The sequence below is a fragment of the Furipterus horrens genome, unplaced genomic scaffold, assembly GCF_987537825.1.
Source record: "Furipterus horrens unplaced genomic scaffold, mFurHor1.1.pri manual_scaffold_3, whole genome shotgun sequence".
NCBI lineage: Eukaryota > Metazoa > Chordata > Mammalia > Chiroptera > Furipteridae > Furipterus > Furipterus horrens.
Window position 1 is genome coordinate 63,563,683 of NW_028327173.1, and position 23,793 is coordinate 63,587,475.

General features: G+C 36.7%; 1 pseudogene; it reads left to right on the forward strand.

The window, feature by feature from the left end:
- Positions 1–339: 339 nt before the first annotated feature.
- Positions 340–538, forward strand: LOC150015184 (small nuclear ribonucleoprotein G pseudogene; annotated as a pseudogene).
- Positions 539–23,793: the final 23,255 nt, after the last annotated feature.

The window sequence follows — 23,793 nt, forward strand, 5'->3', positions numbered from 1 at the left end:
AAGAAGGCCAATTAAGAGGCTGTTGCAATAATCCTAATGAGAGATAATGGGGGTGCATAGACTTGGGGAGAGCTGCTTAGCATCTCTGTGGCTCAGGGGGCTTACCATACAGTTAAGTTAATGTTGTAGGCTGTGTTCAGGTAACCACAATACATGTAAAAGATTTCAGTATAGTACTTAATGCCAAATAGTGCTCAAGAAAGGGTAGCTAATGTTTTCATTATGATTGGAAGTTTAAGTTTTAATTTTTTAAAAAATAGAACATTTGAGGTCTACCACAGGAGGGCGAGGGAAACCACAAATTCTGTTTGGTATCTTTGAGCTCACTGAGTAGACACCATGGGCAAAGCTCACCTGCTCACCCTCCTGAGTTTAAAAAAAAAAATTACGGACCAGAAATTATCGTTGAAATTAAATGGCAGCAAACATATCCAAGGACTATTGTGGTAAGGAGATGGCAACTAGTGGACAAGAGAACAATAATGGAATGGTAATAATACGAGGAAATAGTATCATCATGTTAGAAGCCTTGGAGTAAATGAAGAATAGCTGTGTTCACCAGAGAAGTCAACTGCTTCCACCATGGCCCCTCTCCACATCACCCGTGACACTACAATATAAAAATCGACACGACTCGATTTTTATATTGAACACTTTTGTTAAATAAACTTTTGTAACAGTCAGAAATAGAACATTTAAGCAGTAGAAATCTTAAGGATTAAGAAAATGAAGCCCGTATCCAAATACATAGATAGATATTACGCAGCGCACCAAAGACAAGTAAGGGGAAACCGTCACTTCCTGTCATCCTTACAGGAACCAGAAAAGGAAGTTCAGAGCTCACTGGGAAGCAAAGGGAAGGGCATGGGGAAGCTGATACTGTGAAATTCATCGTCTCTGTGATGTGAGCTAGTGGGGGATGGGGGGCAGGGAGGCAGAAGATGCAGGGCATCCAAAGACCTACTGTCAAACCTATTTACTTATTGACTATGTGAGTTTTGGCAAGTCATTTAATGTCCCTTTATCTCATTTATTTCTCGTAAAAATGCACATAATGTCACACTCCAAAGGGATGTTTGAATTAAAATGATAGAACATTTTGTAAATTGCCAAGGCTATAAAGGTAAGTATTAATACGCCCTTTCTTCCAAGCACCTGCTTTCCATTCCCTTTAAAGGCATGGGGCATGCTTATTTTTAGTTGTCAAGAAAATCTCATTTTTTGACAATAGTTTTAGACTGAGCGACAAGATTTTGAGATATCTCTCTGGATAGTAGATCCAGCCATGTTCACCATTTGGTACTTCTGATTACATCAAATTTCTCCTTCAAAAACTGACATTCAAGCCCTGGTTGGTGTGGCTCAGTGGATTGAGGGCTGACCTGTGAACCAAAGCATCACCGGTTTGATTGCCAGTCAGGGTATATGTCTGGGGTGTGGTGGGGGAGGCACATGAGAGGCAACCACACATTGATGTTTCTCTCCCTCTCTTTCTCCCTCCCTTCCCCTCTTTAAAAATAAATAAATAAAAATAAAATCTTTTTTAAAAACCTGACATTCAAACGCAAAATGTGGTTTCTCCATTAGTAGTATGGTTCTGGGTTTTCATTTCTTCAACCTTTTTTCTGCTTGCAAATTCATTTGTCATAATTGGAACTCAGAAGCAATAAAAATAGCTGCACCCTCCCAAAATATAAAACAGATTTGAAGCTAGATGCAACTGGGGATTATTTATAACAAAGCCAATTTAAGGATGAATTTAGCTGACTAGCATATACATACATGTCTTACATAACAGAGTATGTAGAGGCTTTAAAGAGCATTAGAGATGACAGAATGTTGAGGCCAAATCCAAAATAATAATTATAGCATTCAGCGTTCATAACAATATGTCGGCTTGTGGATGGCTTATCTGATTGTTAAAATGCAACAACCTGCTCTGAATTCAACACAGCACCCTCCCTCCTTCACTCTTTGTTTTCAAGAGCTCTCAGCTGTAAGTATATCAAATGCTGTCTAGTATCAGGCCCACCTTCTCCCAGGGGAGAGTCCACTGTCGGTCATCTCTACAGAGGCCTGAATAGAAATAAATCAGCCATTCAATATGTCCAATCAGATGAAAGCCTGTTCCCTGAGGCATGACCTCAATCCCACAGTGAATGAAGAACAGATTAGCATATCGCAGATCCCAGGGCACCAGGCATTGTCTGGTAAACAAAAAGAAATTGAAACACAGAAGTTGTACACAAAAGCCAAGACAAATGAATGCTTTAAGTGTGCTAATGTTTACCTTTATTCAAATACAGATTTTTGAGACAAGTGAGTCTTCTGTAAATAAATGTCTGCTTAGACTATCCTGTGGGGGTGAAAGGGAGCAAGGCCTGTTCAATAAAACAAGTGAGATTTAAATTTTATAGGTGAAAGCTTTAGAATCATTGACAATAAAGATGACTTTGTCCTACCATCAAATGTTGTTACATAGTGGTTTTGTTTTTCAGTCAGGGCTCTATTATATAGTAGGTATATGTATGGCTGAAGGATGGAGTCAACAGGCAAAAAATGAGATCAAAGATTAGCAATAGCTACAGCAATCAACAGTTGTCAGGGTAACATGATTATGATTAGATAAAAATCTAATAAAAAACAGAACGTGGAAAAATCTACGGGACAGGTGAAACATGGATTTTCCAACAAATAAAATACAAGGTAAAAATAAAAAGAGGAAAAGAAAACCTAAACATAAAAGAGATATAAGAGACATATAACCAAATGCAATGTGTGAACCTTGTTTGGACCTTGGCTGAAATAAACAAATGTTAAAAAAATCTATGGCAGTTGGGGATATTTAATGAAATGAAGCCTTATATTTCAGAGATTCATACTGAATATATAAATAAAATGACATGATGTCTAAGACATGGTTCAAAATATGAAACATGATTGATTGTCCATGGTTAATAATTAATAAGGTTGAGAGGTTGATATTTAGGGATTCTTTATAATATCCTCTCTACTTTTATATATGGTAGAATTTATCCATAATAAAACATTTGTTTTTAATGAGCAGGCTCTGAATAATAAAACAGGTTATTCTTGTCAAAAATACACTATAGTACTTCTAATGTTCTTATATAGGGTACTGTAAAAGTCAAATCAAATTTCATGAACATAGAAGCTCTTTTCTAAATGAATTAATGCACATAAAGCTGTTGTGTACACTACATGATGAGTGTTTAATAAATGTTAACTAGTTCCTATTTTCTTAAGTGTAGTGGGTCTAAATGTTAGCCTACAAATGCAAGTGTATAAGAAACACTTTATTTTTCTACAACTGAACATCTCTTTTTAAAACTCCTTTTCTATTAGAGTGGTAGAACAAACCTCAGTCAATTCTAAGGTCCTCCTTAACTTTTACCCGTAATTGAATCTACATTGCAGACGTGTCTAGAGATCCAACTGCTAGAGTCGGGGGGATAGGGCAGAGTGTATGTGATCCTCAATGTCTTTTTTTCACACCTACCATATGCTGAGAAATCCCTCATTCCATATGACCCATTCATCTTTGTGGTCTCTCTTTTCCCCATCTTCAGGTTGGGTACATTTAACCTACTTGTAGGTCATTCTCAGGCCCTCAAGACTCATAGTGCTGCTCCCACCACAGTAGGTCATTTATTAGACTCTCCAGAGCCATTTCTTCTCTGAGGTTTTCCTACTTTCTGAGGCTCTGCCTGAGGGATACGGTTCTGATCTCTTTTTTGGAAACTCACAAGCCTAGTTGGGGTTTTACCCAGCATCATTCCCCTTTATCGCTCCCTGGTCCAGGTTGAGCCTGCCCAGGAGCTGTTGCAGGGCCTCTTTTCTTTGAGATCCACCAAAATGACATCCCACATAGCTGTCACTTCCCGCACAAACTGCTTTCTCTTGCAGCCTGGGAAGCCCTTGATCTTCTTCAGCTATATTCCCTCATACTTTTCTGTGCCCCTTTAAAACTCAAGTGCTGGAAAAAGGTGTCGTTGTCTCTGCTTTCTCTTACTATATTCCTTTTTTGAGGCAACAATTGGAGAAAGAGTAGCTGACTAAATCGGGAAAGGAAATGATGGGGGAATACATCCATAAGTATTCCAGTTATTTTTCCTTCCATTCCAACAATGCACAAATGGAAAAAGTACACAGCTGAGTTACTTAACCTTTTCAAATTTCCATAATTAGTTAAGACAGCCTTGGCTATGCTTCAGAACATCCAGAATGAGAATCGTATTGAGTGCCTGCCCTCCACCCAGCACCCAAAAGAGCAGATGAACCCTCCAATGTGGGCTCACAGGTACAGAGAAGATTCCCCCTTTAATAAAATTGATTACATTAAACTACAACTAGTAAAAGTGAATAAGCTCAGACCAAGAGACATGTGGCTGAACAACATTCACCGATTGCAGCACTTCCAATTTTAGGTGGAAGTTCAAATTTCAGGAAAGTCTTTTATTTAAGACAAAATAGAATTCAGAAAAGTAAATTTTGTGCTTTTGTGCTTTTAGTGCTGAGTTGTTCCCACTCTGCTGTGCATTTGGAGATCACACCAGGCTGGTGGTTTCATTTATTTATCCAGTCATGCATTCAGTAAATATTGGCGAGACTCTGTGTGCCAGGCACTGTGCTAGGAATTCAGTTACAACGAAGAGTGAGGCTGTTTGGTCCTTCTTCAGTGTGTATTGGGCTTTGTTTCCTAATCCAACTTCACCAGTCTATGAGTCTGAATTTTAAAAAACCATTAAACTACAGTTTTGGCCAGAAACAGTAATTATTATAAGCTAAGGAATGTGTAGTTAAGAGATGTGTGGCTAAGAAAAAACATTAACAGTGGCTTTCAGCTGAACAGGCAGAGAGTGGAATGAAAAGGCCCTTTATTAGTGTGTAACTGTGCAAATAGAGCATGGTGATGAGAGTACATTGTGTCATCTGAATATCAGGTTAAATGCCACTGCATTATTACTGGTCTGATAAATTTTAAAAGTATCGTTCTAACGCAAATCTGGTGAGCAACAGAGATAAAGAAATTCTGCTGCCCTAGCTGAAAACGTTGCATGACCAAAGCACTTTCTAAACTAGCATTCTGCAAACTGGATTATACTTTAGACCCATTAGAAACTCCGTCCTCAAAATAAACATCTCTTTTAACTTCTAGTTCTTAGCCCTAGTTAAAGACCAAGAGAAAAAAATCACTGGTTGTAATTTAACTGTTAAGTGACTGAAAGGTTATGTGCTCACCTCACTTCATAGTCTCACACACTCTCAGAATTTCTAGCTCATTGGAAATAAAGAAACTGTTACTCTATTTTTTTACATACCATGCATTTTCCCCATCAATATGAAAAGTTAAAACTGTTAAATTTCAATAAATTAGTGATAATTATGGGGTTTATAGCCAGTTAACTCAGGTCATTGGTTAAAAAGAAAGGTTTTCTTATGGAATTATTCGGTTATTTATTTATTTATTTTGTGCTATGGCATAATGTGATTAATTTTCAAATAGTTAAGGAGTCATATGAAATTTAAACAAAGTGGATATTTAGGTGGGATTTCTTTTGGGGATTAGTGACTGAAAATTCCATACAGAAAAGAAAAACAAAAAGGAAGACCGTTTCTAAAATACTGAAGCCAAAAAAGACTTAACCCTATTTTACAAACATATGTGTGTTCAAGACTCATTTTTGAAATAAAAACTATATCTATGCAAATTTACATAGGAAAAAGTATAAATGAAGGAACTGCTTTTTTGACTAAGCGCCATAAAACACCTCTATGGAGTTTGTAGTGCTTAGGGACCCGTGCTCCAGGCCACACCACAGACCTCCTTATAGAGGAGAGAGGGTTTGCTGACTCGGGGTCTCCCTCTCCTCCAAATTAGGTGGACACCCTCCTACAAATTTCCAGGGCTTCCTTGCAGATCAAATCACCAATCTTAAGCAACTCTATACGGAGTGTTGGTAATAGACACTATAATGTAATTACAGCCTTCAATCCAATGACTACATTGCAACAGATTATGTTTTTTTCTATTTTTCCAATTAGCCCAATGCCCAGACTTACAGCTTTCTTCCATTTGGGGCAGTTGGCTATTTTTTCCCTGAAAAAAGCAATAAATCTGCCTCCAGCTCCATCCTTTTCATATTTTGACCTGTAATAATGAACTTCTAATGAAAGCGATCCTAGAGAATTTAAATTCATGATTGGAAATCCCTTTTTTAGTGTTTCAAGGCTTAACTGGAAAATAATTAATTTTATGCTTTTCTTCTTTCTACTGAATCTATTCGTAGAGTCGGGAAAGGTCTAGTATAGAAAAGATTTTCCAGCATATGTACTATGGACATCTTTCCCTATCTTTCTAAATTTTTGCAAACTGGTGGAGCACTAAAATCCACATGTATACCACACACCTTGATGAGTATGGCCTTACCTGGTTGTCTTCATCACCTGCTGTTTCTAGACCTCGGTGTAGTTGATCGCTGGTTTTCTCATGCTGCTTCAGGGTGGATGATACACAGGAAGCCAAGTTCTATGGCTGGAATTAGAAATTCTGGCCACAGGAGGGTTAACACTAGACTCCTTTCTCATTATCCAGATGGAAGTAATCAGATACCCCTATCTTCCACAAACTCAGGCGCCACAGGGTGCCACCTGGTCTCTTTGTTTTAGTCAATATGAATGGCCTGGGCTAAGAGAAATGAAGTCAGCCCATTTGATCTATTCCTGAGGCTGAGGGTAATATAATTACTGTTCCTCCCTTCCCCACACCTGTCATTGTTGTAGGTCCTGCCAAAGTTCAAATGATTTTAAAAAGTAGGTATATCCCTAGCTGGTGTGGCTCAGTGGATTGAGTGCTAGCCTGTGAACCGAAGGGTCATAGGTTCAATTCCCAGTCAGGGCACATGCTTGAGTTGTGGGCCAGGTCCCCAGTTGTGGGCATGCGAGAGACAACCACACATTGATGTTTCTCTCCCTCTCTTTCTCCCTCCCTTCCCCTCTTTCTAAAAATAAAGAAATAAATAAAATATTTTTAAAATAAGATACAAGAGACATGAAAATGGCTTTAGATTTGTGGCAAAACAGACTTTCCCATATCTTTACTTTTCTAAAAGATTTATCTAGCATGTTACTGGCTCAGATATGCAACCAAGGCTTCTGCAACAGGAACAAGCCCTGTAACTTATACAGGACGACTAGCAGACACACCTTTTGGAGACTTGGAAACTCAGAAGAAAAGACAGAGGAAGAGATAGAGTCAGGTATCAGTATACTCAGTTTCATCACCAAATTCACTTGATGACGTAAGTCTTTCTCCTTCCTTGAGGAGGAGTTAGTGATGGGAAAAAGGAAGTTGGTTGCATTCCTTGCTTCTGAATGGTGGAGTGGGGACTGAGCGCTCACCCCTAGCACAGTCACAGATGCTGAGGAAGCTGAAGAAAGGGGTCAGGCACATTCAGTTGTGTTGTTCAAGCTGCCCTTGCCCAGGTGGGCTTGTCTGGGTGTTCCAGGTAAGAAGGCAGCAGGAGAATACTCTCTGGCCTTCTGTCTAGACAATGGTGCCTTAGCAGTGACTAGGTCAGTGTCTTTCCTTCTCCCTCTTTCTTCCATGCTAGAATATGGGATTCATGACTGCCTAGGTCAAGATGACTCTTTCTCAATGAATAATCTGTAGCTCTAGAGGATAGTTTTATCATGTTGGTGCTCACTCTCCCACTCCCATCCTTGACTCAAAGGCCTATCCAGGAGTGTCTGGAGCAGATCTGGCATCCCTGATCAGACCTGATGATGGACTGTTGCCAAGATGGCAGGCCAAGGGCACAAGGTCTAAACCCTGTCCTGGCCCTGCCCTCTCTTGATGCTGCTAGAATTAGCCTAAACTAAAAATAAATAAATAAACTTCTTAGAAGTTGTTATACATTTCCCAAATGAACAAAAAACAAGAAATTGTTTCTGAGTCCAAAAGAAAGAAAAATTGAAAACTGAGAGGAACATATTTCAGAGAAGTAAATGATGCTCATAAACTTAAAGTTTTTTTTAAAAAAAATCTATTTAGCTATAAAGGACAACCAAGGGTAATTCTATTGGTTTTGTTGTTGTTGTTTTTGGAGGCAGGGGATAACTGAATAACCACTATGGGATGCTAGCATAAGTTGGCACTTATCCCCACCTCCTCAGCCACTTTCCTACACATCCTGCCACAGGTTTAGTGGCTTTCCCCTCAAACTAACCCTCAGAACTCCTCTATCTGCTAGCACTATATTATTTAAACCATTTAAGTTTTAATCCAGTAACTTCTCCTTATTACTATGCAGATATAAATTTGGGAAATGTAGAACAACTTCCAAAGACAGCTGGGCTTGGCCATAGATCTCTGCATTAACGAGCCTTCCAGAGGACTGGGATGGGGGAGGAGGCCCTATGAAGAGCAGAGGGAGCTGCACTTACAGCAGAGCGCCATTACTCAGAGCTCCTTCCTTGTTGCCAATCTCTCTCCCTATTTTCCATCACAAAAGCCCAAAGAACGAGTTTGCCAAAGACAGAAATCTCAGAGGGCAGAAAGAGGAGGAGGAGCTACACAGATAGAAAACAAATTCACTAAAGAGAGGTAAAGAGAAGAACAGGCAGAAAACATAATTCTCAGGAGGGGGTGGTAAATAATTGTGAAAATCCAAATATTAATCACTTTTGTCTGGTCATAGTTCATTTATTTGTTTATTCTATTTGTTTTCCTTCTTGAAAATATGAAGCCCCTGATGCATACCAAGGCAGTAGCCTAGATATTGGGAATTCAGAAATAAATAAGGCAGAGCACAGTCCAGGTCCTCATAACCTCATTGTGGATTCTCTCGTTTCCAGCATGACTCCACTTGCCGGCTTTCTGGGTTGGTTAGCTCAAGCCAGATGAGTTGGACCCCTTGTTGCCCCCTTCAACAGCAGTGGATATAGCAGAAGATGTCCCCAGAAACTCCCTGAAGAAGGTAGCAGCTTCTCAAATGCCTGCTCCCATCAGTAACATTCATCAGGTGCCTGTTGATTCTCAGTATTTTGTAAAGTCCTTGACTGCCTCAGCATCACCTCCAGGGAGGCTGCTTCTATTTCGTGAGCTGCCAGTGGGCAACAGCAGTGTCAGGTAAGTTCTTCTTCAAAGGCCCTTGCCCAAAGCCATGCAGCAGGTTGTTCAAACTTCAGTTCTGTATAGACTGTTAAAGGAAAACAGCCCTTATGGCTCATAAGAATGTATCTGCAAACTCCAAGCTGAAAGATACTTTCTTAAATAATGTCTGATTTTGCTCAAATGTCCCTCAATTCCGTATTATCAAAGAAGTTTTATTAATATAATATACAAAATAATTTCTTAGATTACCCATAAAATAAGCATAGAAAAAATGTAGAGAGTTTGGAGATCACCCAGAATATATCCATTGGCCCCAAGCTGTTTCCCACATCTGTGCTGAGGCAATGAACCTCACCCCACCCCACATCATTTCATTTTGTTCATCTCCTTCCAGGGCACCCAGAAGCAAGGCACAGGACACTTTCTCTGATGACTTTCAGTGATATTTCAGCTCACAAAGAGTCCTCTCAGGACTGATATATTCAAAAGTAGGTAACCAGGAAACTGATAAAACTGAACTTAAAAAAAAAAAATTTCCTCCCTGCCCTCCGAGGACACAGGGACACCCAAGCAATTCATGTCCCAGAAACTACCTCACAGTTCTCAAGCGCAATTATGAGGAACAGATACTGCTAGTTGCCTACCTAGTATCTATTCTCCCTTTCCTCATTACTAAGACTCTCTCTCTTTCTCTCTCTCTCTCTCTCTCTCTCTTTTTTTTTTACCTCAAAGGGAAGAAAATTAAAAGCAAAAATAAATAAATGGAACTATATCAAACTAAAAAGCTTCAGCACAGCAAAAGAAATATCAACAAAACAAAAAGGTAATCACCCAAAGAAGATATTTACACACAACACCTACAAATAGGGGTTAATATTTAAAATATATGAAGAACTCATACAATTCAACAAAAATAAGCAATCCACTTAAAAAAAAATGGGGAGAGGACCCGAAAAGACACTTCTGCCAAAAAGACATACAAATGGCCAACAGATATTTGAAAAGATGTTCAACTTTACTAGCTATTAGTGAAATGCAAATCAAAACCATAATGAGATACCACCTAACACCTGTTAGTATGGCTATTATCAACAAGACAATAACAAGTGTTAGAGGGTTGTGGAAAAAAAGAAACTCATACACTGCTGGTGAGAATGCAAACTGACACAGTCACTATTGAAAAGAGTATGAAGGGTCCTCAAAAAATTAAGAGTAAAGTTAGCATATGATCCAGCAATTTCTCTTCTGGGTATCTACTCCCCAAATTTGAAAACATTTGTTCGCAAAGATACATACACCTCTATGTTTATTGCAGCATTATTCACAATGACCAAAACATGGAAACAACCAAAGTGCCCTCGATAGAGGATTGGATAAAGAAGATGTGGCACATATATTCAATGGAATACTACTCAACCATAAGAAAAGATGAAATACTGTCATTTGTGACAACATAGCTGGATCTTGAAAATATCATGCTAAGAGAAATAAGTCAGATGGAAAAAGTTAAGAACCACATGATTTAATTCATCTGTGGGATATGATACTGAAAGCAGCAAACAAACAAAGCAAACAAATAAAAACTCATAGACACAGACAACAGGGTGGTGGTTACCAGAGAGAAAGCGGGGTAGGGAGAGAAGTAGAAAAGAGTAAAGGGGGTCAAATAGGTGATGATATAAGGAGATTGACTTGGGGCGGTGTACACACAATGCAATATACAGATGCTGTATTATAGAATTGTACACTTGAAACCTTTGTAATCTTATTAGCCAATGTCACTCCAATAAATTTAATAAAAAAGTTTTAAAAGAGAAATTCAGAGTTTTGTTCAAGATGACAATGTACTCAACGCATTTCCTGTGTAGCTAAGGGTGATGAAAAGGATTTTGGTCTTAGAGTTGTAAACCAAGTTGCTGGGAAGGCCTTTTGGAAAGTTCTTTTTAAAAGATGGGTTTAGGTAGCTTTTGCCTTTAACCTTATTCTTTCTCTGGTATGTGATGGCCATAGCAGAGGAGATGGCTGTGAGCATGAGAGTCACATATTGACAGTGTGAGGCTGGGAGGAGCCTGTGTCTCTGGCGGCCCTCTAGATCCTTTGTACTAGCCCCAGATTTCCTACCTCAAGACTTAATTTCTACGAGGAAAACAAACATCTGATTTGTTTAAACTGCTGTTTTTAGAGGTTTCAACTACTCACAACCAGACAGAATCTCTAATTGATTTAAACAAAACTTGCATGTTATCCTGGCAATGGTATGTCAAGTAACATTTCTATGAAATTATTCTGAAAGCATGTTGAGTCTTTTCTCCTTTGAGACCTGAAAGTATTTTGAAAGAATTTGTTATTTTTCTTCTTTATGAAAATTAAAAATAGATCCAAATGTGATATATGTCACAGTTTTATTTTCATAAGGTAGAATTCATAGCTCAATATTAAACTTTAAAAACAAAAACCACACACATGTGATTTACTGGTATATATATATATGTAAGAAGGAAACAAATAGCAGAAGCAATTAGTACCTTAGTCAAAGTGTGGTCCTACAATATAGTAAAGCTTTATTAATTTTGAATTTATAATATTTCAGGTGTAAAACTAAGTAGAATCGGTCTTTTCTGAGGAAAGTTGGTAGCAACATGAGATTATGAACACTGCATTCAGGGTATTTTATGCAATAATTATTCTATTTAAAAAATATTCAGATCTGTGCTACTTTGTTTGTGGGTTTGTCTTATTAAGAATTCTCCAGAGAAATAAGACAAATAGAAAATATACATATACATATAGGTGATTTATTATAAAAAATTGGCTCATGCAATTATGGAGGACAACAAGACCAGAATCTGCAGTGTGAACAGTCAGGCAAGAGACCTAGGGAAGCCGATGTGAAGTTCTAGTCCAAAGGCTGGCGGGCTGGAGAACTCTCTCTTGCTCAGGGTGGCTGGTCTTTCTGTTCTATTCTGGCATTCTACTGATTTGATAAGGCAAACCACATTAAGGAGAGCAATCTTCTTACTCAAAGTCTACCAATTTAAATGTTAACCTCATTGAAAAACATCTCTACCTGGGTTTCATGGTATCTGGTAGTTAGCTAGGTTTCAGACCTTTGCTTAAGGCCAATTTTAGGAACCAGTGAACTCACAAAGATGATTTGAGAAATTTGAAAACAGAATGACTGTTCTGTTTTGTTTTTTAAGTATCTGGAACTGTCATAACTTTTCTCTAAATTGTCCAGAAATTACGCATCACTTTTAGGAATGATAGTGTCAGAACATAGAATTCTAAAATATCTCAAACTGTATAGATTAACATCTTGATTTATATTTAAATATGAATCATCAGCTGAATAGTGGAAGTGTTTTACTCCTATGTATGACAATTGTACACATAAAATCAGCTGAACTAAGTTTAGAATAGAACTAAAGGATAATTTTGTACAGCAAGTTTATGCCAGTTACTAGAATTACATGGTATTAAACTTTAAAAACAAAAACCACACACATATGACTTACCAGTGTACACATATGTAAGTAGGAAACAAATGGCAGAAGCAATTAGTACCTTAGCCAAAGAGTGGTCCTCCAATGTAGTAAAGCTTTATTAATTTGGGATTTATAATATTTCAAGTATAAAACTAAGTAGAATTGATCTTCTCTGAGGAGAGTTGGTAGCAAAAATGCAATTATGAATACTGTGTATTCAGGGTATTTTATGCAATAATTATGTTATTTTAAAAATACTCAGATCTGTGCAAGTAGTCTTATTCAGCATGCCCACATGTTACTAATGTAGTCTTAATTGCTTAAATTTTTGGTTTAGTACACATAAAGTTATTGATGTATAAATAAACAATGTATTAAATGTTTTAAAATTTCTCTAATTTGACATATAAATTTAACCATCACAGGGTTTATTTATTTGTTTATTTTTTAGAGCCAACTGACTCCAGGATGAATGGACTGTACATTTGTGGCCTTGCCAAATCGCTGGAGTTATTTAATTTGTTTTTCTTTAGGAATGTAAGCAAGATACCAAACTCATAGCTCCCTCTTAATAGTAATCATTTTCCTTCAGGTTTTAAGGAAAAGTTGACAAAGATATATGAAAGTTCTGGTAAAACCTGCACTTATTGAAATTCTTACCCTTCTTAAAATTTGCCCAAATGGCAAATTCCAGAGTGGCCATAATTTGCCATGAATTTGTTGCTAGCCAATGGTAAGGGTGCCCACTGTGAGTTAGAGCAGGGAGCTCCAGGATTTAATTCTATGCCATCGGCCTCACATTTTAACTCTCGAATTCAATGACATCATCCATCCTTTTTTTATTTTCCCCTCCCAAGTAATAATTTAAAATACCATATCATTTTTTATATCAGCCCTCAAGTATCCTGAGGGTTGTTATTAGCAGGCACCTAAAATAAACCTTGTCTGATCTACACATAGAAACAGAATTTTGTATTCTTCAGGAAATTTGGGAACTTTTACTAATAATATGCATACATATTATGGAAAATTTCTTAATAGGAGACTGTTAAGAATAGATGGAAAATAAAGCCAGAGGTACGATTAACACACAAAATGTTACCCACATATTTTACTGTTTGCTAGAGATGGGTCACAAATTTGGCTCTAATATTTCTTTCTAGTGGTCAAAAGAACATGAGAAATCTAATCAGGTACAGGATTCAAAGTGCTCCATAAGGTAAGTAAAAAGAAACAGAAATATTCCAGAGCAAAATAAATTTTCTTGATTTTGAACCTCCTACAGATATGAAAGGTCATGGATAATACCACTCATAATATTCTTACTGAAATGTATACATTTATAATTTTCACACCACTGTTTATGATAAAGTATCCTAAAATATGAAGTCTGAAAAAAAATTCTACAATGAAGCAAACTAATCCAGTCTCGGTATGTCACTATCTGAAGCTTAATCGAAGGGCAAAATATGAACCCCAGAGTAGTGGCTTTGAACCATGCATCATGGATATTCTTTTTTTTTTTTCCCCAGGTTTGTAGGTTTATTATGCCCATAAATATTTCTAAGGCTGTATCACTTTGTTTCACACCCAGCTACCTTTACACAGAAACTTACTGGTATATAGACAAGTAATTCAGACACACGTGCCTCACAGATAATCAAATTCATATCTCTGCAAAATTTGATACCTTCAGTACATCCTCCCCAATCATGGATATTCTTGACTTCCATGGCTGTGCTAGATGGGAGAGCAGGGCTGAATCTAAGGGATCCAGAATCTTGTTATCATCTTATCCTTTTAATGTAGTTATAGATTTAATTTGCTAATGTTTTGCTAAGGATTTTTGCATCTATGAAGTATAGTTTCTTTGCTTGTAATGTCTTTGTCTGAATGATGCTAGCCTTATAAAATGAGTTGGGAAGTGTTCCCTCCTCTTATATTTTCTGGTGCAGATTCTGTAGAATTGGTGTTATTTCTTTTTAAAATATTTGATAGAATTCACTATTGGCACTTCCTTATATTTCTCACTTCTTATCCAGTCTTCACCTGGGTAAGTTTGACAGGTAAAATACAGAATTCCAGCCCTGGCTGAGTGGGTCAGTTGGTTGAAGCATTGTCCTGTACACCAAAAGGTTGCAGGTTTCATTCCTGGTCAGGGCACATAACTAGGATGTGGGTTCCATCCCCAGTCAGGGCACATATGGGAGGAAACAAATTAATGTTTCTCTCTCACATCAATGTTTCTCTCTCTCTCTCTCCTCTCTCTCTAAAATCAATGAACATAACCTCAAGGGAGGATTTAAAAAAATACAGAAATTCAGGTTAAATTCGAATTTTAAGTAACAGTTTTTAAATATGTTTGTCCTATTTGAGCCACATTGATATTAAAATATTATTCATTATTTATCTGAAATTCAAATTTAACTTACTCAGGAGAATTAAAAACATGTGTTCACATGAGAACTTTACTTGAATGTTCATAGTACCATATTTTTAATAACCAAACAGTGGAAGCAAACCAAATGTCTACTAACTGATGAATGGAAAAACAAACTGTGGTATTCCATACAATGGGATATGATCAGCTATAGAAAGAAATGAAGTATTAATTCATATTATAACATTAAAGAACCTTAAATACATTATGCTAAAGTGAAAGCAGTCGGATACAAAAGGCCACATATTATATGATTATATGAAGTGTTAAGAAGGCGGATCTATGAAGACAGAGGGAGATTAGGCTTTCTTTCAAGGACTGGAGGAAAGGGAAATGAAGAGTAATAGCTAGTGGGTATGGGTTTCTTTTGGGGATGATGGAAATATTCTGGAATAAAATAGTGGTTATGATTATACAACTGTGAATTTACTGGAAACTACTGCATTGCATACTTTAAAAGGGTGAATTGTATGGTGTGTGAATTGTATCTCACTAAAACATATATATAAATTTTAACTGGGCATCATCCTGCAATATTTGCAAAATCTGGATACATCTGATTGGTGAAACCCAAGTTACATACCTCTACACTATAGTTGCAAGGGAATCTGGGAAATGTTGCTTTGGGACTCAAAGTGGAATACTATCAAAATGTAGAGTAGAGGTCTGAAACATGTTAATCAGTCTCAAATGGAAGATTTTAACTACAGATTCTGAAGTCAAATGCCTGAGTTTGCATGTTATGTCTGCCACTTACCAGCCATGTGACTAGAGAAAGTTGTATAACCATCTGTAACTCAGTTTTCTCATGCACAACATTTGTGTCTATACTGGTGCAATTGTTTCCTAACTGGTCTCCCTGGGCATTCTCCCCTGCAGTCTTTGTTAAACAGAACAGCCAGAATAATCCTTTTTAAAACATGTTTTATTGTATCACTTCTTTGCTCAAAATTATTCAATGGTTTCCCAGATTACTTGGAGTGAAAAGATGGAGACTCATACTGAGGAGAAACTTGGGGAGAGGAATCAAAGTTGAGCAGGACAGGGTCAGTAAGATAAAGGAAGGGAGGTACAGACAAACATGGAGGGGAACAGAGCCAGAGGAGCTCAGAAAACATCTTATTTTCTAAACCCTACATGTAAAAATAAGCAAACAAATAAACAACTAACAGAAAGGGGAGCTCTGCAATGTTAGAAGGCTATCTTGAACTAATTTTAAGTAAAAATAAGCCACACAAGGGAATCATGATCAAATCCCAAAGTACAAAAAAACTAAATAAGGAACAGAATTACACCCTGTGATCAATATCTTCAAAATAAATTAAAACTATAGCTTATTACTTCAAAGCAATCTAAAACACATTAATAAAATAAAACAAGTCATGAGAGAAAAAACAATTAGAATTGGTAAAACACAAAAATGAGATGACAGTCAAGAAATTAGGAATATAACATGAGAAAGAAAATAAAAAAATTATTTTAGTTCAAAAGTATAGAAAGAACACAAAAACAAACACAATAAATAATGTCTTTTAAAAAGTTGTAAATGAAAAAGAGAAAAATGTTAAAAATCTAAAGTCTATGAAGAAGACAAAGTACAAATACTGAAAACAAGCAAAAGTGATCTGTACAGATAATAGGAGCCACTGAAGAGAACAACCAATGCAAGAGAAGAAAAGAAATACTAAATGCCATAATTCAAGAAAAAAAATTGAAGAATAATTTTAAAAATATATTGAAAGAACACACCATTTAACCTAGAATATCAACCCAAGATGGCCAACATGGCACGTAAAATCACTAGATTTTAAAGGAAAACAAAAACAAAAACAACCTTTGGCCATCTGGGCAAAAATGTAAGTGCCTTATAAAGGAATGAAAATTCAATTAGAGGTTTTAACAAAACTTCATGATGTAAGACATTTTAGCAACATATTTAAGATACTCAGAAAAAGAAAATGTGAGTCAAGAATCTTATATTCACCAAATGGTCTTTCAAGTACAAAAGGCACAACCTGTTATCAACATACAAGGACCCAGAAATTATTGTTCCCTTGAGTCCTTCCTCAGAAAACTAGAATCATTTGAGTGATGTCAACATATGAACTAATGCTGAATACTGAAGTTGTAATTGCTTGTAAAATTCAGGCTAAATGAAGCTAAGGAGAGAGCATCCATCATCTGTCATGATTGCTTGCTCTAAAAATGCAGATATAAAGGAACTTTGTTTTTTTTTTAAGAAAAAGAATGAGAATAACATTTGCAAAATTTTTTATCTGCTTTTAGTAATCATAATTGGAGGAGACAGGATTAGTATTGTTATTCTGAGTCTCTATCATAAAATAAAGCAAGTGAATAATTATGAGATGTTTTAATCTTATCATCCATTGTGTTCTTGAGAACCACAATTCTTACATCAAAGAAAGTCTTGAAATTGGTAGTCTTGATGTTTCAATAAAAAAATGTCAACATGAACACATGAAGTATTTAAAAAACAAATACTATGTACGTGTGTATATATATTTATATGTATCTATGGGAAAGCTCTAGAAACAATGACCAACCCAGGTGCCATGAACACCTGTATAGCTGATTAAGGTCTTGAAATACTATTTAAAGAAACCAGCCTTCTTATTCTTGAAGAATTGGCTGATTTCATGTATGGAACAGGAAGTGTACAAAATACACCTGTACCATCCTGTCATTTCAGATAGCAAGATAGTTGTCAGAGGCTATAGGGTTATATCAAAAAGACTTGAAGACAACTTGGGGAGTTTCTTGTTGCCCAAAGATGGAATAATTTGAGCTCCAAAAATGATAATAACTACCATGGATTGCAACACATAAAATATATTTGAATTGAACTTATAATTTTATATATATATACACACACACACACACACACACATATATATATATATATATAAAGTATATTTTATTGATTATGCTATTTCAGTGGTCTGAATTTTTTCCCCTTGCTCCTCTCTACCTGGTACCTCCCTTCCCTTCCAGTAATACCCTCCTCCATGGGTCATGCATATAGTTCTTTGGCTTCTCCATTTACTTTACTATTCTTAACATCTTTCTGTCTATTTTGTACCTACCAGTTATGCTTCTTGATTCCTGCACCTTTCCCCCATTCTCCCCTTTCCCCCTCACCACTGGTCACCCTCCATATGATCTCCATATCTATGGTTCTGTTCCTGTTCTAGTTGTTGGCTTAGTCTGTTTCTATTTTTTTAGATTCATTCGTTGACAGTTGTAAATTTGTTGTCATTTTACTGTTTATAGTTTTGATCTTCTTCTTTTTCTTAAATGTGTCCTTTTAACTTTTCATATAATAATGGCTTGGTGATGATGAACTTCAGCTTTACCTTGTCCGGGAAGCACTTCATCTGCCCTTCCATTCTAAATAATAGCTTTGCGGGATAGAGTAATCTTGGTTGTAAGTCCTTGCTTTTCATCACATTGACTACTTCTTGCCAGTCCCTTCTTGCCTGCAAAGTTTCTTTTCAGAAATCAGCTGGTAGTCTTATAGGAACCCCTTTGTAGGTAACTCTCTGCTTTTCTCTTGCTGCTTTTAAGATTCTCTCTTTATTTTTCACCTTTGGCATTTCAATTATGATGTGTCTTGGTTTAGTCCTCTTTGGGTCTAGCTTGTTTGGGACTCTCTGTGCTTCCTGGACTTGTGTGTCTATTTCCTTCACCAAATTAAGGAAGTTTTCTCTCATTATTTTTTCAGCTAAGTTTTCAATTCTTGCTCTTTCTCTTCTCCTTCTGGCATCCCTATGATTTGAATGTTGGTACATTTAAAGTTGTCCTAGAGGTTCCTAAGCTTCTCCTCATTTTTTAAAAATTCTTGTATCTTCATTCTGTAATGGTTGACTGTTTATTTCTTCCTTGTGTTCCAAGTTGCTGATTTGAACCTCGCTTTCTTCCCTTCACCATTGGTTTCATGTGGATTTTTCTTCATTTCACTTAGTATAGCCTTCACTTCTTCTCTTATGTGTTTGTCATACTCAATCACCACCGTGAGCATCATTACCACTACTGTTCTGAACTCTGTGTCTGTTATGTCAGCTATCTCCTTGTCACTTAGTTCTCCCTCTGGAGCCTTGATCTGCGCCCATTGTTTGGCCATATTTCTTTATCTCCTCTACTTGATGGCCTCATGAGTTTGCCTCTGTGTCTTAGGTAGGGCTGCTGCACCTGTTATGTTGTAAGGGGAGGAGCCTTAAATATTCGTCAGTGCAGGGCAACCTGTTTCATCACCTTGTGGTGCTGTATGTGGGGGAGAGCAAACAATGCCACTTGCTCAGCACTCACCCCTTTTCCAGTTACTTCACCCACTTTCTGTATGCAACTAATGCCTCTCTAGTTGTTGCCCTCATGATGGTTCCCAGAGTGGGTGTGTTTGTGGACATTCTAGGACTGTGGGGTCCCTCTAAACAAATGGACTCTGCTGAGAGACAGGCAGTTTTTTCTGCCACCCCAGCCCCCACTGGTTTGCACAGCCAGAGGCAATGAGGTTTTATTTTCCCAGCTCTGAACCTGTGAGCTGCAATGTCTGGGGTGGGACTGGTATCGCTCCCCAGGTGTTCATCCCAGCTTTTATAATTTGTGACTGCTCTTTCTGTAGGCTGGCTGCAGCCACTGAATTGCCACCACTGCACTGCATTCTCTTCACCTTGGCTCCCCATCTCCGCCCCTCCTACCCATCTGAATGAGTATTACTTCTTTATATATTTATTTATTGGACTTCCATGCAGTTTGATTTTCTGGTAGTTCTGGTTGTTTTTAGTTTTGAGGTAGCTATGATTCTTATAGTTGTGGAAGGAGGCAAAGCATTTTCTTTAGTATTTAATTTTTTTCTATTTCCTTTTCCTGCTTTATTTTTTCATAAAATTTATTACCAACAAATATGTATTTTATTTTCTTTATTTTTTAAATTTAATCTTGTATGTTTACCCATTAGTATTTAGTCCCCTTATACCCCCTCCCACAAGCAATCACCACATTGTTGTCTAGATACATGAGTCCCTTTTCCTTTTTGCCTAATCCCTTCACGCCCTAACTGCCCCCCCACTAGTTGTCATCAGCTCTCCATCTATGAATCTGTCTCTGTTTTGCTTGTTAGTTGAGTTTGTTCTTTAGATTTCACATATAAGTGAATTTATATGTTATTGGTCTTTCTCTGACTAGCTTATTTCATTTAGCGTAATGTTCTACAGGTCCATCCACACTGTTGCCAAGGGTAAAATTTTCTTTTTTTGCAGCTGAGTAGTACTCCATTGTGTAAATGTCCCATAGTTGTTTTATCCACTAATCTGATGGACACTTGGGCTGCTTCCATATCTTGGCAATTGTAAAAATCACTATAATGAACATAGGGGTGCCTATGTTCTCTCAAATTAGTGTTTTGGATTCCTTTAGATATATTCCCAGAAGTGGGATAGCTGTGTTGAAAGGCAGATCCATCTTTAATGTTTTGAGGTATCTCCACAATGCTTTCCACATTTGCTGCACCAATCTGCATTCCCACCAACAGTGCAAAAGATCTCCCCTTTCTCCTCATCCTCTCCAGCACTTGTTTGTTGATTTACTGATGATAGCCATTCTGACAGGTGTGACATGGTGTCTCATTGTGGTTTTAATTTGTATTTCTCTGATGATTAGTGACTTTGAGCATCTTTTCATACATCTATTGGCCATCTGTATGTCCCCTTTGGAAAAGTATCTATTTTTTAATTAGGTAGTTTGTTTTTTGGTGTTGAGTTTTATAAGTACTTTATAAATTTTGGATATTAACCCTTTATCAGTTGTATCAGCAAGCATGTTCTCCCATTCTGTGGGCTGTCTTAATTTTGTTGATTTCCTTTGCTGTGAAAAAACCTTTTAGTTTGATATAGCCCAATTTGTTTATCTTTTCTTTTACTTCCCTTACTTGGGAAGACATATTCGATAAAAAAATTCTATGAGCAATATGTGAAATTTTGCTGCCTATGTTTTCTTCTAGAATTTCTATGGTTTTGGGTCTAATATCTGTCTTTGATCCATTTTTGAATTTATTCTTGTGTGTGGTGTAAGAAGGTGGTCTAGTTTCATTTTTATCCACGTGTCTGTCCAATTTTCCCAACACCATTTATTGAATAAAATACCTTTAACCCATTGTGTGTGCTTGCTTCCTCTGTTAAATATTAATTAACTATAAAGGTGTGGGTTTATTTCTGGGCTCTTTATTCTGTTCCATTGATCTCTGTTCTATTGCTGTTTTTATGCCAATACCAGGCTGTTTTGACTACTATGGCCTTATAGTACAGTTTTATATTAGGTAGGCTGATCCCTCCAACATTTTTCTTCTTTGTCAGGATTGTGGTTGCTATGCAAGGCCTCCTGTGGTTCCATGTAAATTTTTGAAATATTTGTTCTTATTCTGTGACATATGTCATTGGAATCTTAATAGGAATTGCATAGAATCTATAGATTCCTCTCAGTAATATGGACATTTTAATGATGTTAATTCTTTCTATCCATGAACATAATATGTGCTTACATTTGTTTGTATCTTCTTCAATGTCTTTCTTCAGTATCTTATACTTTTCCATGTATAGGTCTTTTACATCCTTCGTTAGGTTTATTCCTAGGTATTTTATTATTTTTGAAGCAATTGTGAATGGGATTGTTCTCTTAATTTCCCTTTCTGTTAGTTTGTTATTGGCATATAAAAATGCAACTGATTTCTGGATCTTAAGTTTGTACCCTGCTACTTTGGTGAATTCATTTATAGTTCTAGTAGTTTCTTGGTGGAATCTTTGGGGTTCCCCATGTACAGCATTGTGTCATCTGCAAATAAAACAGTTTTACTTCTTCCCTTCCAATTTGAACGCTTTTTATTTCTTCTTTTTGTCTGATTGCTGTGGCTAGAACTTCCAGTACTATGTTGAATAAGAGAGGTGAAAGCAGACATCCCTGTCTTTTCCTGATCTTAAGGAGAACACTTATACTTTTTGCCCTTGAGCATGATGCTGGCATCGGGTTTGTTATATATGGTCTTTATTATGTTTAGGTATGTTCCCTGCATTCTCACTTTGCTGAGAGTTTTGATCATAAACTTTTTGATCAAAACGTAAGCTTTTTGATCAAAAGTTTTTTCTGTATGTATTGATATGATCATGTGGTTTTTAACCTTCATTTGGTTTATGTGATGAATCAAGTTTATTGATTTGTGAATGTTGTACCAACCTTGCATTCCTGGAATAAATCCTACTTGATTATGTGGTGTGACCTTTTTGATGCTTTGCAGTATTCAGTTTGCTAATATTTTGTTGAGGATTTTAGCATATATGTTCATCAGGGATATTGGCCTATAGTTTTCTTTCTTTGTAATGTCTTTATCTGGTTTTGGAATTAGGATAATGCTGGCCTCATAAAATGAGTTTGGGAGCCTTCCTTCCTCTTGAATTGTATGAAATAGTTTGAGAAGGAGAGGCGTTAGTTCTTCTGAGAATGTTTGGTAAAATTCACCTGTGGAGCCATCTGGTCCAGGAAATTTGTTTGTTTGGAGTTTTTTATTACTGCTTCAATTTCAGTAGATGTAATCTGTCTATTCAGATTCTCTACTCTTCCTGATTTATTTTTGGAAGATTGTATGTTTCTAGGAATTTATCCATTTCTTCCACATTGTTCAGTTTGTTGGCATATAGTTGTTCATAATATTTTCTTACAATTCTTTGTACTTCTTTGGTGTCAGTTGTTACTTCTCCTCTTTCATTTTTGATTTTATTTATTTGGGTTATTTCTCTTTTTTTCTTGATGAGTCTGGTTAAAGGTTTGTCAATATTGTTTATCTTTTCAAAGAACCAGCTCTTAGATTCATTGATCTTTTGTATCACTTTTTTATACTCTATTTCACGTATTTCAGCTCTGATCTTTATTATTTCCTTCCTTCTACTCACTTTGGGCTTGGTTTGTTATTTTTCAAATTCCTTTAAGTGTGAAGTTAGGTTGTTTATTTGAGCTTATTCTTGTTTTTTGAGATAGACCTGCAATGCCATGAATTTCTCTCTTAGGATTGCTTTCCCAGTGTCCCACAGATCAGTGATTGTTGTGTCCTCATTTTCATTTGTTCCAAGGTATCTTTTGATTTCTTCCTTGATCTCATTATGGACCCATTCATTGTTTAATAACATGTTATTTATCTTCCATGTCTTTGTGTGTTTTTCAGTGTTCTTCTTGTGATTGATTTCTAGTTTCATAGTCTTGTGGTCAGAGAAGATGCTTAATATGATTTCAATCTTCTTAAATTTATTGAGACTTGTTTTGTGTCCTAACATGTGGTCTCTCCTAGAAAATATTCCACGTGCACTTGAAAAGTATGTATATTCTACCCTGGCTGCTGTGGCTCACTGGATTGAGCATCGGCCTGCAAGCCAAGTGTCGCTGGTTCGATTCCTAGTCAGGGCACATGACTAGGTTGCACGTCAGGTCCCCAGTTGGGGGCGCGAGTGAGAGGCAACCACACAGTGATGTTTCTCTCCCTCTCTTTCCCCTTTCCCCTCTCTCTAAAAATAAATAAGTAAATAAACAAATAAATAAATTAATTAAAATGCTAACAATTAAAAAAGTACATATATTCTGCTGCTTTGGGGTAAAATGCTCTGAGATATAAATTAAATCCATTTGATGTAAGTGTGTCATTTAAGGTCACTGTCTCCTTGTTGATTTTCTGCCTG